This window comes from Triturus cristatus, chromosome 3_1 (assembly GCF_964204655.1).
Source record: "Triturus cristatus chromosome 3_1, aTriCri1.1, whole genome shotgun sequence".
Taxonomy (NCBI): Eukaryota; Metazoa; Chordata; class Amphibia; order Caudata; family Salamandridae; genus Triturus; species Triturus cristatus.
Genome location: NC_140583.1, coordinates 574,749,194 through 574,765,013, shown reverse-complemented (window position 1 = coordinate 574,765,013; position 15,820 = coordinate 574,749,194). Strand labels below are relative to the sequence as shown.

Sequence of the window (15,820 nt, the reverse complement as noted above, 5' to 3'; positions counted from 1 at the left end):
CCTAGCGACAATACAAGGGCAGAAGCAGCTTGCAGAGGGAGACACGAAGACTGACGTTCGCATTGGCGACGTGGAGGCGGCCTGAAATCACAGACTGATCGAGCGGGGGCAGATGTGCCTTTCAGAAATACAACACATCCACGGGGTCCAGGGGCGCCACAAGTGGCTGAGAACATTGGAACAGCTTAGTGCGGAGACAGAGACTTTGGGCCTTGAGCCACCTTCCAGGACTCAACCGGGCCCTGTCCCCCCGACGGTGGACTGGTTGGAAAGAGACAGGATCTTTGCACGACACGCACTGGGTCCCGTGGGACACGCTATGTCTACCTCCAGGAAACGGCAGGACAAAACTATTAAGGATATGTTCTCCAAGTCCCCGGTTGGTCAGATGGCGGCGGACCCCGACGGGGGAAGCCGGAGGCTGGGGGTTCGGAGCCCATCACCAAGGCCTTCCTGGAGTCGATGTTTGCCGCACTGCGGGACGATATCCAAACCTTCAAGCAAGAGTTTACGTCTGAGCTCAAAGAGGTCCGCCACGACGTGGATGGCATCGGTAAAAGGGTTGCGGATCTGGAGGGCAAGCGCGATGGAAGGGATGAGGAAACAACGAATCTACAGCAGGAGATCATTAGACTGCACGATCAACAGGTGGATCTTCTGGTCCACCTTGAGGACCTTGAGAATCGCTCCCGTCGCCATAACATCTGAATCAGGGGAGTGAAAGCGGACGACACCTCGAAGGATCTTTTCACATATGTGAGGGAGCTATTCAACCACATCCTAGAACGACCTCTGGACACGGACTTGGAGATAGATCGGGTGCATAGGGTGGGTCCTCCTAGAGCGCCGTCGGCCCCTCCGTCGGACATCCTAGTGTGCGTGCAGGACTACCGCACTAAGGAGTTGATAATGCAAAAAGCTCGTCGTTTGCACCCCTTACAGTTTCGTGATCACAAACCGGTGCTGTACCAGGACTTATACGCTCTCACGCTACAAAACAGGCGTCTATTCAAACCCATCACGACACACCTCCAGCACAATAACATTCCCTACAGCTGGGGTCACCCCTTTCGCTTGGTGTTTCGTAAGGATGACAAGCTGTACCAATTGCGCTCTCTGTCTGAAGCCAGCAAACTGTTGGGGGTGGCCCTCCCGGATGAGGAGGGAGGTGAGGGGGCCTCCACGTCAGGAGCAGAGAACGCTGGTCCTCGATGGCGTCAGCAGGGTTGCAGACGCCGTCTCAAGAAACCACCAGCTGCGGAGATTACGAAAGGCCGACTATCGGCGTTGGAAGCTGTGTCCACAGATCTTTCTGGTTCTAATATTGGCTGACCCGGACACACACGGTACCTGAGAGACTTTGTTTCTTACATCCAGACCTTTGGCGGGAGGGGGGCTTCTTTCCACTGTTGGTGGACACACCCCAATGACTTTTCACCAATCACAGACGAGTGATGGACTATATGTTTCCAGTTATTATGGTTTTCTTGATGGGGTCTGTTGGGTTGGGTGAGGGAGGGGAGTTAGTGCTCCGCGTCCATCTTTCCTTTAGGGCTAGGGCGACCCCCTGCGCACCCGTATCCCTGATTCGTTTACACACCGGATATTCCGGAGCCACAACACACGATGCTTTACAGTTGCAGCGTCTCCCATGTGACACACGTCATGCCACCCACCACGCTTAAGATACTGACCCTGAATGTCCGGGGTCTTAACAACCCAGTTGAACGTAGGGCTGCCCTATCATATTTAGAAAATTCCCACGCAGATCTTTGCCTCCTGCAGGAAACCCACTTATTAGCGCGTGATTGCCATCGCCTTAAGTCTAGGAGGTTTCCCACCCAGTTCTTCTCCTCCGGGTCTACTAAAACAGCAGGGGTGGCGATTCTAGTGGCACAGCGGTTTCGGGGGGAGGTCCTGCATAAGGTTGCTGAGATCAGGGGGCACCTATTGACATATCGCTTTGCCCTCGGAGGGGTGCCGTTCACTATTAGCTCCATATACGCCCCGAATGAGGGATCTGAGCGATTCTTACATTCTGCACTCACAGAGGCCACGACTACACCTGATCGCAAAGTCATTCTTGGGGGGGGACCTCAATTTGGTGTTCGATAATGCTCAGGATAGATCCAGCCAACGCTCTCATCAAGCGGGGGCCATTTCTGCGGAGGGGCTTGCGCGCTTGCAGGACTTGGGGCTATGCGATCTATGGCGCAGCATGCATCCCCGCGACAGGGAATACTCCTTTTATTCTAATGCGCATAAGACCTACGCCAGACTAGACCACTTCTTAGTATCTGCTTCGGCACGGGCGCTCTCGACAGCAGCCGACATAGGGGTGGCGTCTTTATCGGATCATGCCCCGGTGACTGCGACTTTCACCCTCCCGCCCACGTCGCGACCCTCCAGACTGTGGCGTCTTAGAGACGCTCTCCTGCACCGAGAAGAGGTGGTTCAACGCATCCAGCGCAACATTCATGATTATCTCACACATAATGACAACACAGACACTACACTTGCCACGCAATGGGCAGCGCTGAAGGCGGTTCTTAGAGGGGAGTTCATTTCGATCTCGGCGGCGGACAATAGGGAGCGCGGATGCAAATGGGAAGAGCTTACACAACAGGTCCAGGAACTGGAACGGATGCACCAGCGGACGGGAGCCCCGAGATTATGGCGGCAACTCAAAGCGGTTCGCCAACAGCTAGCGGCACTCGACCAAGACAGGGCAGAGTTTGCAGCATTGAGGCTGCGACACGCCTACTATGCGGGTGGGGACAGATGTGGGCGCCTTTTGGCCCATAAGCTCAGAGAGGTTCGTCAGAGACAGGGAGTTAAATTGAACTCTCGGGAAGACGGCACAGAAGCAACGGAGGATAGGGATATCGCAGAGGCATTCCGAGATTTTTATGTGACTCTGTACTCGGACGCCCCTTTGGCCCGCTCTGATGGGATGGCTCTCCTAGACTCCGTCACACTGCCGGCTCTGTCCCCGGCACAGGCCGAACATCTAGATAGAAGCATTCAACTGGAGGAGGTAGTGTCCGCCATTTCTCGTCTCAAACTGGGTAAGGCCCCTGGTCCGTACGGCTTTCCCGCTATCTTCTATAAAAAATGTTGTTCCCTGTTGGCCCCGATCCTTACCCGGCTGTTCAATTCCTTTGCTACTCAGGGAGCTATCCCAAGCGACCTCTTGGAGGCTTCGATAGCAGTAATTCCCAAACCAGGGAAAGATGGCTCACAATGTGGATCTTACCGCCAGATATCACTCCTGAACATAGACCTTAAACTATATACAGGGATACTGGCCGCCCGCCTCAGCCCCCATATGCCAGGCCTCACAGACCCGGACCAAGCGGGCTTCATCCCTGAGCGGCAAACGACAGACAATACGAAGCGGATTCTGCATCTTATTGAAAAGACTACTCGGGTCCCGGGGGAATTTATGATGCAGGCCATCGACACGAAAAGGCGTTCGACCGCGTACATTGGCCATTTCTGGAACAGATACTGCAGAGGGCAGGAATAGGCGACCGATTCCGCACGCATATCCTTAACTGTTATAGATTCCCCACAGCTACCGTCAGAGTGAACGGCTACACATCCTCTCGATTCCACATTGAGAGGGGAACGAGGCAGGGGTGTCCGTTATCCCCCCTCCTCTTTGCCCTTTACATGGAAACCCTGGCTCAGAGGTTGCGACAAAACCCAGAGATCACGGGAATAAGGTTCGGGGGCTTCGTCCACACAGTCAGTCTATATGCGGATGACGTATTATCATCATTATCTGATCCGAGGTCCGCTCTCCCGGCTTGCTGGGCGGAATTGGAGGATCCGCGCAGGCTGCCGGGTTCAAGGTGAATGCAGGGAAATCCTTAGCCCTAGACTTATCGCTATCGCGGCCCACCCGAGATCATTTGCAAACCCAGCTCCCCATCCGTTGGGCGACGGACACGATACCGTATCTAGGGATTCAATTGGCCCCATCGCTCTCTAAAGTGGTTCATGCGAACTATACACTGTTACGTGACAGGATCCGCCGGGAACTCGACAGATGGCGGCACTATCCCCTCTCGTGGTTGGGTAGAGTTGCAGCGGTTAAGATGACCATTCTCCCACAGATCCTCTACATCTTTCGCACTATACCTCTCCGTCCGCCAGTGGGATGGATTCGAACGATGCAGTCAGATCTGTCCCGGTTAATCAGGAATGGGTGGAAGCCGCGAATGCTGCAGGCGCTGGTGGTATTAGCACCGGAGGCGGGAGGACGTGGGGTTCCAGATCTGAGGCTCTACTTTCAAGCAGCCCAACTGAGATATCTAGTGGAATGGAGCAGATGGGAATCCGAGAAACATTGGCTATTTCAAGATCAGGCGATAGCAGCGCGACCTTTGCAGGACATTACTTACCTACGCAAAGTACACCGGCCTCCTAACCTGTATGCCTCTTATATTACGAGGGTCCCTCTTGGGACGCCACTAATCTCACGCATGAACTCACATCGTTCCCGTCTCCACTTACCCCGTTGATAGGCAACCCTGACTTCACCCCTGGACTGGAGGATGCCGCCTTTGCGAGTTGGAGAGCGGCGGGGTGCCGGTCCTTGTGTCATGTTTATGGGGAGGGGGGGGGGGGGGGGGGGTACACTCGTTCGTCCAGATGCAGAGAGATTTTGGGCTGCCGGAGACAGAGAGGTTGCGGTATATGCAAGTGAGACACTGGGCACTCCAGCCACAGGTTCGCTCCGGGGCAGAGAGGCGCCTCTCCCCCTATGAGCGATGGCTTATCACACGCACGTCAGACAAACACCTAGTTTCCGAACTCTATAAACAATTGCAGGTCAAACACAAACACTCATATAACTCTAGCAGAAACCGGTGGGAAAGGGAACTGGGAAGAACACTGAGTCATAAAGAATGGGAGGGCATCTACTACAGGGTGTGGCATTCTGCATACCACATGGGGCACACGGAGACTCTCACGAAGATTGTGACATACTGGTACTACACCCCGGAGCGCTTACATGCGATGGACCACTCTCGGGAGGCGACGTGCTGGAGGGGTTGTGGCCAGGTGGGTAGTCTAACTCATGTACTGTGGGACTGCACACATCTCCAATCTTACTGGAAGCAGGTGTTGGATGAAGTGGACAACCACTTTGAGACGGAGATACCGCGCTTCCCAGTTTATGTAATTTTAGGACTGCCCAATCCCCTGACCTATCCATTGCGTTCACGTAGGGGCAGGCTGATGGCCATCGCGCTAGGGTCTCCTATACAAAACATACTCGCACACTGGCGTACACCTCAATTACCGACCTACGCGGGATGGTTGCACCGCTTGTGGTATGTCCTGGGTATGGAAAAGTTAGCACTAACCATGGCAGGAGAAGGGGACAGATACGGGGAGTTATGGAAGCCCTTCTTGTCGCTCTTAGCATCTAAATTTAGGGAAGTCACATGGCCCCGATATCGGAGACTGTTACGTATTGCAGAGATTACGGAGGGAGATGGGCATTAAAGTTCAGCGGGGCCCCAGGGAAGGCGCGGAGCCAGGGAGTGGGGTGTTGGAGTTAGAGGGAGTCGTTTTTTTTTTTTTTGAGGTTTGTGTTTTTTCGGTTTCCTTTACACTTAAAAGTTGTGTTCGACCAAATAATTATTTAGCTACGCACACTCGGATTACATGAAGCATGACAATGTCCCAGATTGTAGTTACATCGTAGCTATGTACGCTTGCGACCCAATGCATATCTTTTTCTCTGATATTCAATAAAAACATTTAAACCATAAAGTGGTAGCTTGGTAGAGCAGTAAGGCAGTATCAGAGGACAGTGTAAAGCATTTGTTGCACACACTCAGTCAGGCCAATGGTTTATATATAAAAAAATATATGCTTGTTTTATTTTAGAACCAACAATAGGTATTAAAATATACTTTCTCAGAATGAGATGCTTTATATAAATAGTTTTGCAATATGCAATTGACTTTTGTAAAAAAGTTACAAGTGGTTGCAATAGGCAACACAATAATGCATTAAGTTCAATGGAAGTTTCAAGTTATTTGCAACAGATTACTTTTAAGATTACTTTTGGAATTCCAGGACTGGATCCTAGATTCAGTCCTGGGTCAGTACTTGGAATCAAGTGATAAAAGTCGACTTAATTACTGTTATGATTTTTAGACACTATTTTGCCATTTTAAAAGTTGACACTTAGAAAATATTTCATAGAAAACAGTCAATGATTCCCTATGGAAGAAAATTCAAGTTGCAGGTATAGTATGTTCTCGTTACTTTTGTAATCCAGTACTGGGTACCTAGACTCAGTACTAGGGCCTTTATCCAAAACAGTTAAGTAATTACATTTTCAGAAGTTATACGATTTTTTAAAAAATATTGAAAATTTGCAGAAATTGACACTTCGAAGAAATTTCACAGAAAAACAGTCAATGATTTCCTATGGGAGAAAATTGGGTTACTGGTAAGTACAGTTGTACGTATTTTTCAGAGACAGTGCTGGGCACCAAGATCCAGCACTGTGAGCTCACCTAATAGCATGTGAGTATTTTCGTTTTCGTTGCTCGGCTGATTTTTGGGTAATATTTTAAGTTTTGAAAACTCCACACTTAGAAGAAACTTCAGAAGAAACCAGTCAATGTTTCCCTATGGAGAAAATTGAGTTATCGGTTTAAAGGTAAGTACTCGACTGGCAGAGTTAAGGTTCTGGGCATAGACTAAGGGGTCTCCCAGTGTCAGGTTGGTACAGTTGGTTCACCCTCAGCGGCACAGGGGCAGCCGGGTACAGAGAGAGTTAGGCCCAATGTTATCCTATGAGAGGTAGAGGGGCCTTGGTTGGTGGCTGCTGACTAGCAGGCCACGCGGCTGTGGGAGCTGGGCTCCTGGTCACTTACTCAAGGTAAATGGGGAAGTAGATAGGTGTAGAGGTTACACTGCCAGGGCCACTCGGGCGGCTGGGTGCAGGGTGCTTTTGAGCCTTCGGGCGCTCAATTGATTTCAATGGGCAAACTCCGGTTTAGAAAAAAACTGCAAGCTCGGGGACGAAGATTCTTCAGGTGCCACCACCACTTCGAGAGGTAAGTTAGGTAGTTGGAGGATAGGTAGGTACCCCGGAGTTGGGCACAGGGGGCCGCAGGGCGCCGGGTGCAGGGGTGCCTTTTGGTGTCGGGAAATCTTACCCTCTGTTGATCGCGGTTGGGGGGGGGGGGCACCTGGTTCTGAGGCTGCAGGCGTCATCAGGGGCGTCGAGGGAAGTCCTTGGGTGCCGGACTCGGGGTCACAGTCGCCGTGGGCTCGTCCTCGTGGTCTTAGTTCACTCCGGCACAGGCCAGGCTTGGCGGGAACCGAGTGTGAAGGGTTTGCGGTTCCGGGCTGATGCCAGGGATTAGAAGTAGATTTTGAGTAGAGCCTCTACTCATGGGAGTCCCAGGGGCTTAGAGCCCAAAGGTAGCTAGGTCCTCTGGGGTTTGTGAGGTTGCTGGCCACAAGAGATGCCGGGTTAGAGCAGGAGCAGGTTCGAGGGTCGACAGGCCGGTAGGGCTGGGGCCAGAGCAGTTGGTGTCTTCCTCCTCTTAGCAGCTGCAGGGCAGGTCTTCTTTCATCTTGCTCTTCTTCGGATTTCGGAATCTGGAATCTGGGGAAGAAAGGTTCAGGGTGCCCCTAAATACTAGATTTAGGGGCGGTACAGTTAGGTGAAGGACAGGGACCAATGGGTCCCTGTCCTGGGGTGGGTACACCCCCTATCCTGCCTCTCTCCTGTGGGAAGGGGCAGTAGCCTAGTCCTGATTGGGCAGGGCTCCCCATCTTTAAGATGGCGAGAGCCCGGAGATGTGCTGCACCTCGCCTCCCCCACCTGAGGGGTGGGGTTGGCAGGCTGGTATATCCCCTGTCCTTATTTGGGGTTTCCGGCCAAGCTTCCCATTAGAGTGGGGGGTTGCAGTGGCCTGGGGAAGCTCACAGAGGCAGCATGCCTTTAAAGCTTCCCCCTGCCCATCCTGGGGGAGGAGATCTAGCACCTCGCCCAGGATGTGCATTGTTGCAGGCCCAGTAGAGCAGGGGCTCTCCTACCCAGGGGTCTAGCAACATGTCTGCTGTGTGGCAGCCTAGGCAGCCTCTCAGACCAGACGTGGATTATAGGTTAGGTTTCAGGGGGCATCTCTAAGATGCCCTCTGGGGTGCTTGGTACATTAAATCCCACACTGGCATCAGTGCGGGTTTAATGTGCTGAGAAGTTTGATACCAAACTTCTCAGTCTTCAGTGTTGCCATTATGGTACTGTGGAGTTCGTGTTTGACGAGCTCTCAGCACCATGTACTCTTAAATGGCAGCACTGCACTTACAGTGCCCAGGAATGGACCGGGGTACTGTAGGGGTACAGGGCTCATGCTCATGTGCCCACACCACTGGCATAGGGCACCCAGCTAGAGGGGTGGCTGATGTATGCCAGGGCAGTGTAGGTGGTGGGCATGGCACACAAGGATGTGTGCCATGTCGACTCTTTGTTTTGTCTGGTACCCAGACACTCATCCTGCAAGGGCAGGGTGTGTGTGTTAGGGTACAGGGCCTCTAAGGGTGGCACAATGAGTGCTGCAGCCCTTAGAGGCCTTCCCTGGTCACAAGGCCCTGGGTACCTAGGGTACCATTTACCAGGGGCTGACATGTGGCCAGGGTTTGCCAATTTGGTTTTTAGGGAAGGAACATAGGCCCTGGGCACCTGATTGGCAGGAGTCCAGGGCACACTCAGTCAAAGTACATTCAGCAAAAAGTGGGGGCATACCATGCAAGAAAGATGGCACTTTCTCACAATCATTCAACACCTCCGCACATGCACAGAACAAAGAGCTGTGCGGTATGTAAGTAGAGTTGCAGGTCATGCCACCACTGTAAGGCCAAGAGGTGGCATTTACCCATGCCAATGTGGGGGGGCTGACATTAAGAATCATGGAGCCTCAACTGGGCGCCCCTCCCCACCCAATCATCGCCAAGCTCTTAAACTATCGAGACAGGGACGCTGCATCGCGCAAGGCACGAGAATTCGGACCTTTGCGATATGAAGGATCTGACATCTCCCCGTTTCCTGATTTTACCCTCAAAGTGCAGGAAGCACGGCGACAGTTCAACCCTTTGAAGTGCAAGCTGCGAAACCAGCATATTGAATATGCTATGCTATACCCGGCACGTCTTAAGGTCCTCTTTGATGGGAAGCCCAAGATCTACTCGGACCCACAGTCCCTTCAGAAGGCCTTCAGCGATTGGGAAAGGAGCGGAAAATGACTGAACAGTCAACAGGCTTCTTCCCTGCGGTACGGCGCAGCTGGGTCACTCGACGATAATGACTGAGAGGACTGTGATTTCCTCCATAATTGTATTTTGGTCCCTAGCTATCATTTAGGACCGAATATTGTGCCATGTTGGGCTGACCCAGGTGGGCCTGTCCTTAGTGTTGGGCTGCGAGGGATGCTGCAGTTATGGCCTTGTCACGGCGCAGGTCCACTCTTCCCCTCCCTGGTGGTTGCTGCTTCCCTTGTCTGGATTGCTTTCAGGACAGCTCTGACATATAGCTTGCCCGCCCCGCTACGAGTCACCCTTTATGGGTTGTGATGTTTCCCGGTGGGTTGGGCTGCCCCAGGTCCTCTCCTCTCCCTTTAGATCGTCCCACCTGTTCACAGCGGGGGAACACCACTGGCTATGGCGGCACAGCAGTAGTCTAACTCAGTTTGTGTTGCTGGGCAACATCTGCCCCTTTGTGTTACCCGCTCTGTTGCTTCTGTTGTTGGGGTTGTTCTAGGTGTGATGGGTGGTTATGCATCAAGATGGCTCTTCCTTTTTCTGATGTATGGGTGGGTTGAGGCTCGCCTTTGCATGGTTGGGGTTTGCAAGGCGTGGGTGGGGGATGGGTTGTTTATGAGTATTGCTCATTGCTTTTCTACTCTTATATTTTGTTTCTGGATCGCGAAGATTTCGCTACTGTCTCATCCAATTTCATACTGCTTACTGTGCCGGACATCCCCTCTAGGGCTCAGAAGCCCCGGCAACTTAATTTTATGACTTGGAATGTCCGGGGATTAAATGACCATCGCAAATTGCGCAAAATTATCGCTTACTTGAAGCGTAAGGCGATTGATGTTGCTATACTGCAGGAGACACACCTGCAACCGGGCAGTGCTCTTCTCACTGGTAACAGGCTCTCTGGCACGGCTCATGCTGCCTGTTTTACGTCTCACTCTAGGGGCGTGTTAACGTGGCTTAATCCCCAATCCGGCCTTAAACTGGAACCCTTACTGACAGATCCAACGGGCAGATACACCCTCACACGCTGTTACAACTCCACATGGGAATTCCTAGTGGTCAACTCCTACGGCCCCAATTATGATCACCGGGAATTCTATAGGTCCCTCCTCTCTCTCCTTCAAGATCGGGCGGGCCTCCCGACCTTCTGGGGCGGTGATTTTAATTGTATACTTGACCCCGCCCTGGACCGCTCTAAGGGCCCCTCTCGTTCCCTTTCTGCTTCGGCAAAGATGGTTTTAGATGCTGCTCTCCAGCTCCAACTGGTAGATGTGTGGCGGTCACGTTCGCCCGCCCAGGAAGGCTACACACATTATTCTGCTCCACATGATGTCCATACCCGCATTGATTATTGGTTTGTCTCTCGCGCTATGCTCCCCCAGGTGCTCGATTGATCTCTGGTCCTTCTCGGACCATTCGCCAGTGGTGATTACCGTTGCCACTCCTACCCATACCTCCCCCCCATTTCTATGGTGATTCCCTCCCTACTCGTTATTAGATTCTGTCTTTCACGCGGACCTTAAGGAAGCTATCTCTGAATTCTTTACGATAAATGTGGGTTCGGTTTCCTCATTTACTACGGTGTGGGAGACGTTTAAGGTCTTTATTCGGGGGGTGGCCATTAGCAAACATGCGGGAGTGCTTCGCACTATTCGCGATCGTTTAGCTCTTCTAGAGACTTGCCTACGCGACTTAGAGGTGCGGCTGCTTAGTGCTGATGACCCAGAGACTCGTGAACAAAATCGTACTACCTTGGCTGAATTCCATGAGGAAGTCGACCGTGAAGTTAAGCATATGGGTAAATATGCGTCGGCTAGAGCCTATGGAGAGTCTAACCAACCGGGCGCCGTCCTGGCTGCATTGGCTCGCCACCGCTTGGGTTCGGGAGGGTTCGAGGAACTGGAGGATGACGATGGGATGCTCCTCACGGACAGTGCAGCAATTAACGACTGTTTTCGCTCCTATTACCAAGACCTGTACAGCTCCAAACTTTCCCCTAGCGACGAGGATATTGCAGACTATTAGGACTACATCAAGCTCCCATGGTTACAGAACTGGCACCGGGAGTTCCTGATGATCCCCATTGAGGCAGAGGAGGTCCACCTCACTCTTCGTTCCACGCGAGAGGGCAGTGCCCCTGGCATGGATGGGTTCACTGTCACCTTCTTTAAGAGCTTCAATGATTTCCTTGTTCCGCATCTAATCACTCTCTTCATGAGATTGCGGCTGAGGGCTTGATGCCCCCTACTATGTGGGAGGCATTGATCATCACACTATTGAAACCCAACAAAGATCATCGTATCGGCCGCTCTCGCTCCTCAATGTCGACACCAAGCTATATGACAAAATTCTGGCGAACCGTCTGTCGCCTCTGCTCCCGCAGTTGATTGGTCCTGAACAAGCGGGGTTCATCCCTGGCCGCACACTATCTTATAACCTCCGTACCGTTTTCGGTGCCCAACAAAACGTGCGCCCTGAGGTGAAAGCCGCAGCGGTCTTTCTCGATGCAGAAAAGGCCTTGGATTCGATCGAATGGAAATTCATGAAGGCTGTGTCTACTCGGATGGGGGTAGGTGAAATCTATCTACAATTGCTTTCGGTGCTGTAAAATGCACCAATGGCCCAGGTGCGGACAGGCGATGCGGTCTCTGACCCGATATCCATTACGCGGGGCACCCGTCAGGGATGTCCGTTGTCCCCATTACTTTATGCGGTGGCTGCTGAGCCCTTGTTGCGGGCTTTGTGCGAATATCACCGGCACAGAGAGCTTTGCTTTCCTAATTATAACCTCATCACCTCCGCATATGCTGATGACACTCTCCTTTATATCCGAAATCCAGAGACTCATCTTGTTCCGATGATCCGTGAAGTCCTCCGATTTGGCGGCCTCTCGGGTTTAACAATCAATTGGGACAAATCCCTCATCTTCCCTCTTACGCCCTCGACGGAGAGATTCCAACCTGACTCTCCCCTGCAGTGGACTACTGACCCCGTGCGATAGCTGGGCATTCAGGTCCACTCTGATGTAGACATTGTGATACGGGCCAACTATGGTACAGCTGTTGACAAGCTCTTGGACGACATTGACCGCTGGATGCGCCTCCCCCTCTCTGTGACTGGCCGAGTTGCTCTGATGAAGATGGTGGTCCTCCCTCGCCTGCTCTTTCTTAGTATTCCTATAGTTCTCCCACAATCATTGTTCTGCGAACTTCGTGAGCTGATGACTAAACTGGCGTGGGCTGTTAAGACATCAAGAGTGGCGTTGGACACGCTCATGCTTCCATATGCTGACGGGGGCTGAATGCCCCGAACCTCGAACTTTATTACAGAGCCACGCAGGTCACCCATGCATATAGTTGGGTTCATGGGCGCCCCGAGCTGCCACACCTTCAAATAGAGAGCTTCGCTTCTTCCCCGCGCCCCTTGCCCTGCTTTATCACACAGCCTCCTTCGCGGCGTTGCGGCATACTGGATTCGATCAATTCGGTGGTGCATGCATGGAATGTGCTCCTCAGACTACCTGATGGTGCGCAGTTATACTCGCCTCGCTTGCGAGTGGAATGGTGTTCTTGGTTTGCGCTGAGCACAGACAAAGGGACTCTCGCTTCATTGCGCCGTCTGCATATTCAGATCATGGGCGACCTTTTCCGCAATGGCGGAGTTCGCACTTGGGAGGAGGTGACTACGGAGGGCGTGGAGCAGTCGGCGCTGACGAAATTCCATTTTTTCAGATCTCGACATGCTTTGCGAACAGTTTTAGGCGATAAGCTCCGGGAGCCCCTAGCCATCCCCCCTCTGACATCTCTTTTATCCGCACAAACCCTGAGTAAACTGATCTCCCGGTTCTACACTTCCGCCCTGGCCACTAAAACTCCCCCACAAAATAAGGTTCGGCAAGCTTGGCAGCTGGACATTGGTACTCCGATCACGGATGAGATTTGGCTTTACTGCTGCTCAGCTACCCGTCAGATCTCAATCAATGGACAGCATAGGCTCTCACATTTTAAATTCCTGAAGAGAGTCTATCATTCTCCCCTATGCCTTTTCAGGTTTGGCCTGCGTGACTCTGATGAGTGTGAGCGATGTCATGCGGCTCAAGCTGACTTTTTCCATCTTGCATGGAGGTGTCCCCCGGTGGAGCGCTATTGAGTCGCAGTCTTCTGTAAGCTAAGTGACATTCTGGGCAGTACCCCTGCCCCATATCCTCTATTAGCATTATTGGGCCATACTAAACCGCTACGGACACCCATACACAAATTAGCGGATTTCGGCCTTCTGTTAGCCAAACGTAGATTGGCGATGTGCTGGATGAGGGGGCTGTTGCCCACAGTCGCGGAGTGGGAACGTGATATGGCCTACTGCAACACTCAGTCCGATGTTTATAATGAGATGCTTCCTCCCTGCACTCATCCGAAAAGTTTCTGGGGCCTCTTTGCTCAGTATCAAGCAGCTGAGCTCGCTAGAATACCTACTCCCGATAATTCCCCTGTGATGCTGATAGGCACGCAATCATGAGCATGATGGCCCTGCCCGCTTCTTCCCCTCTCCTCCTTTGCTCCTGCTTCTGCCAGTGAGGGTGCGTATTGTGTGGTGCTTATATCCCCTCCTCTTTTAGTTGTTTATACGTCCCTAGTCTTCCCTGTGTTGCCCCTCTTATGTCCAATCTCCTTATCTCCTTCCCAGGATTATGATGGTAAATTGTATTGTCATTATATCCTCTAATATTTGCTCCAGACTTTAGCGATCCACGTTTTATGTTAATTTTTTGTATGATAACTTTTTGCTGTTTGATTTTCACATATGTTGGTTTCCTTGATTTACATTTGTATTGTTTGTTTCTGAAAATGCAATAAAACACAATAAAAAAAAAAAAGAATCATGGAGTGGCAATCCTGAATTGGAAGGAACCCTGGATTATGAAGACCCTGCCAGATGTTTCAACCACTACCAGAGACATAGAGCCTCCTGGAAAAATACCCACAACCCCACAGCACCCTGATTGTTACAGTACCACATGTAGTCCGTAAGCGCCTGTACCCATTTCCCCTTGATGGCTAGGAGGAACACTGTCAGTGCCAAGTAAATCGCTCACAACTCCAGCAAGATGATGTGGAGATGAGCCTCCGCCAGAGGCCAGAGTCCTGTGATCTCTTCCTCTCCCAGATGAACTCCCCAAACTAGCAACGATGCAGCCGTCACGACGGTTAGCGCTGGGTGGAATAGAGGTCTGCGCCAAGTCAAACTGCAGTCAAGCATTCACCACTTCAGATCTTTGACAGTCTTCTCCGACACCATGATGGAAACAGACAGGTTCAATTGGTGCTGAACCCACAGACTACAGATCCCACTGCAGAGCCTGCATGTGCCATCTGGTGTTTTCCACGAGCAGGATGCAGAATGTCAAGCAGCCCAGATGCCTCAGAGCCACTCTCAATTAGACCCAGGTCAAGGACTTGCTGAGGCAGAGGGAAGGCTTAGAAGAGTACAGTATCCAGGATGGCTTTGATGAAGGGGAGCTGTTGAAGGAGTCAGGTGACAGAAAAGTCAAAAGATGTCAACAGGTCAGCCGTCGTCTGGAGGTGGCTGACAATTGATTGAGGCAAGCTCGCCATCAGCAGCCAGTCGGCGAGGTATGGGAAGACTGGTATTCCCAATCTCCGCAGATGGGCTATGACCACCAACATCACCTTCGTGAACATCCATGGTGCACTATTAAGGCCAAAGGCAAGCACGGAGAACTAAAAGTGATCTTGGCCGACATAAAATTGCAGGATACATCTGTGGGATTCTTGGACAGGGGTGTAAAATAGGTATCTTGCAAATCAAACAGTCATCCAGTCTCTTGGGCAGAACTTGGGCAAGGGTGAGCATTTCAAACTACCAAAGTAAGAATTTTGATGGTGAAAAGTGAGAATAAGATGAAAGAATCCATCCTTCATTTGGCACCAGAAAAAGACTGGAGTAACAGTCAGTCCAGATATCTAATGCTCGCACCCACTCTCTGGCTCCCTTCAATCAACAAATCAATCTATCAATTTCCTTTTTACAGCCGCCCTCTGACCTTTTTTCTGAAGCATTCATTAAAAATCATCATGTATATGATCCTACTTTAGGTCTCAATAGAAATTATTTAGTTTTTTATAAAGAAAATTGCATCTAAATCTTTGGCAAGGGGCCTTTTGTTCCTTTATAACTTATGAGATTCAGTTCAGCAGATTGAAGCGTCCGCTTTGGAATAGAAGGGCAGATCAGACAGTGACTGCATGTCGGCCCGGCTTGGTGCAAAGCTTTATAAACATAACTTAAAGCTTTATATTTAATGCGTTTTGTTACTAGAAGCCAATGCGAGCGACAAAGATTTTGAGAAACTGAGGTTCGACGAGGAATATGGCAGAGCAGGCGTGCTGCTGCATTGTGAACAGTTTGAAAATGCGTGGGGCAGTTGCTTAATTCCTCAGGCCAACAGTGAGGATCTCATAGCAGGGGTTGTTTACCCAGAACCAACACTTCTGTCTTG

The 15,820-nt window shown here is 51.4% G+C and overlaps 1 protein-coding gene across 2 annotated transcripts in view; it reads right to left on the bottom strand.

Moving 5' to 3' along the window:
• The window catches only part of CHD2 (chromodomain helicase DNA binding protein 2), a 1,941,047-nt gene that overhangs the window by 1,242,704 nt on the left and 682,523 nt on the right, over window positions 1-15,820 (bottom strand). The window lies entirely within an intron of this gene.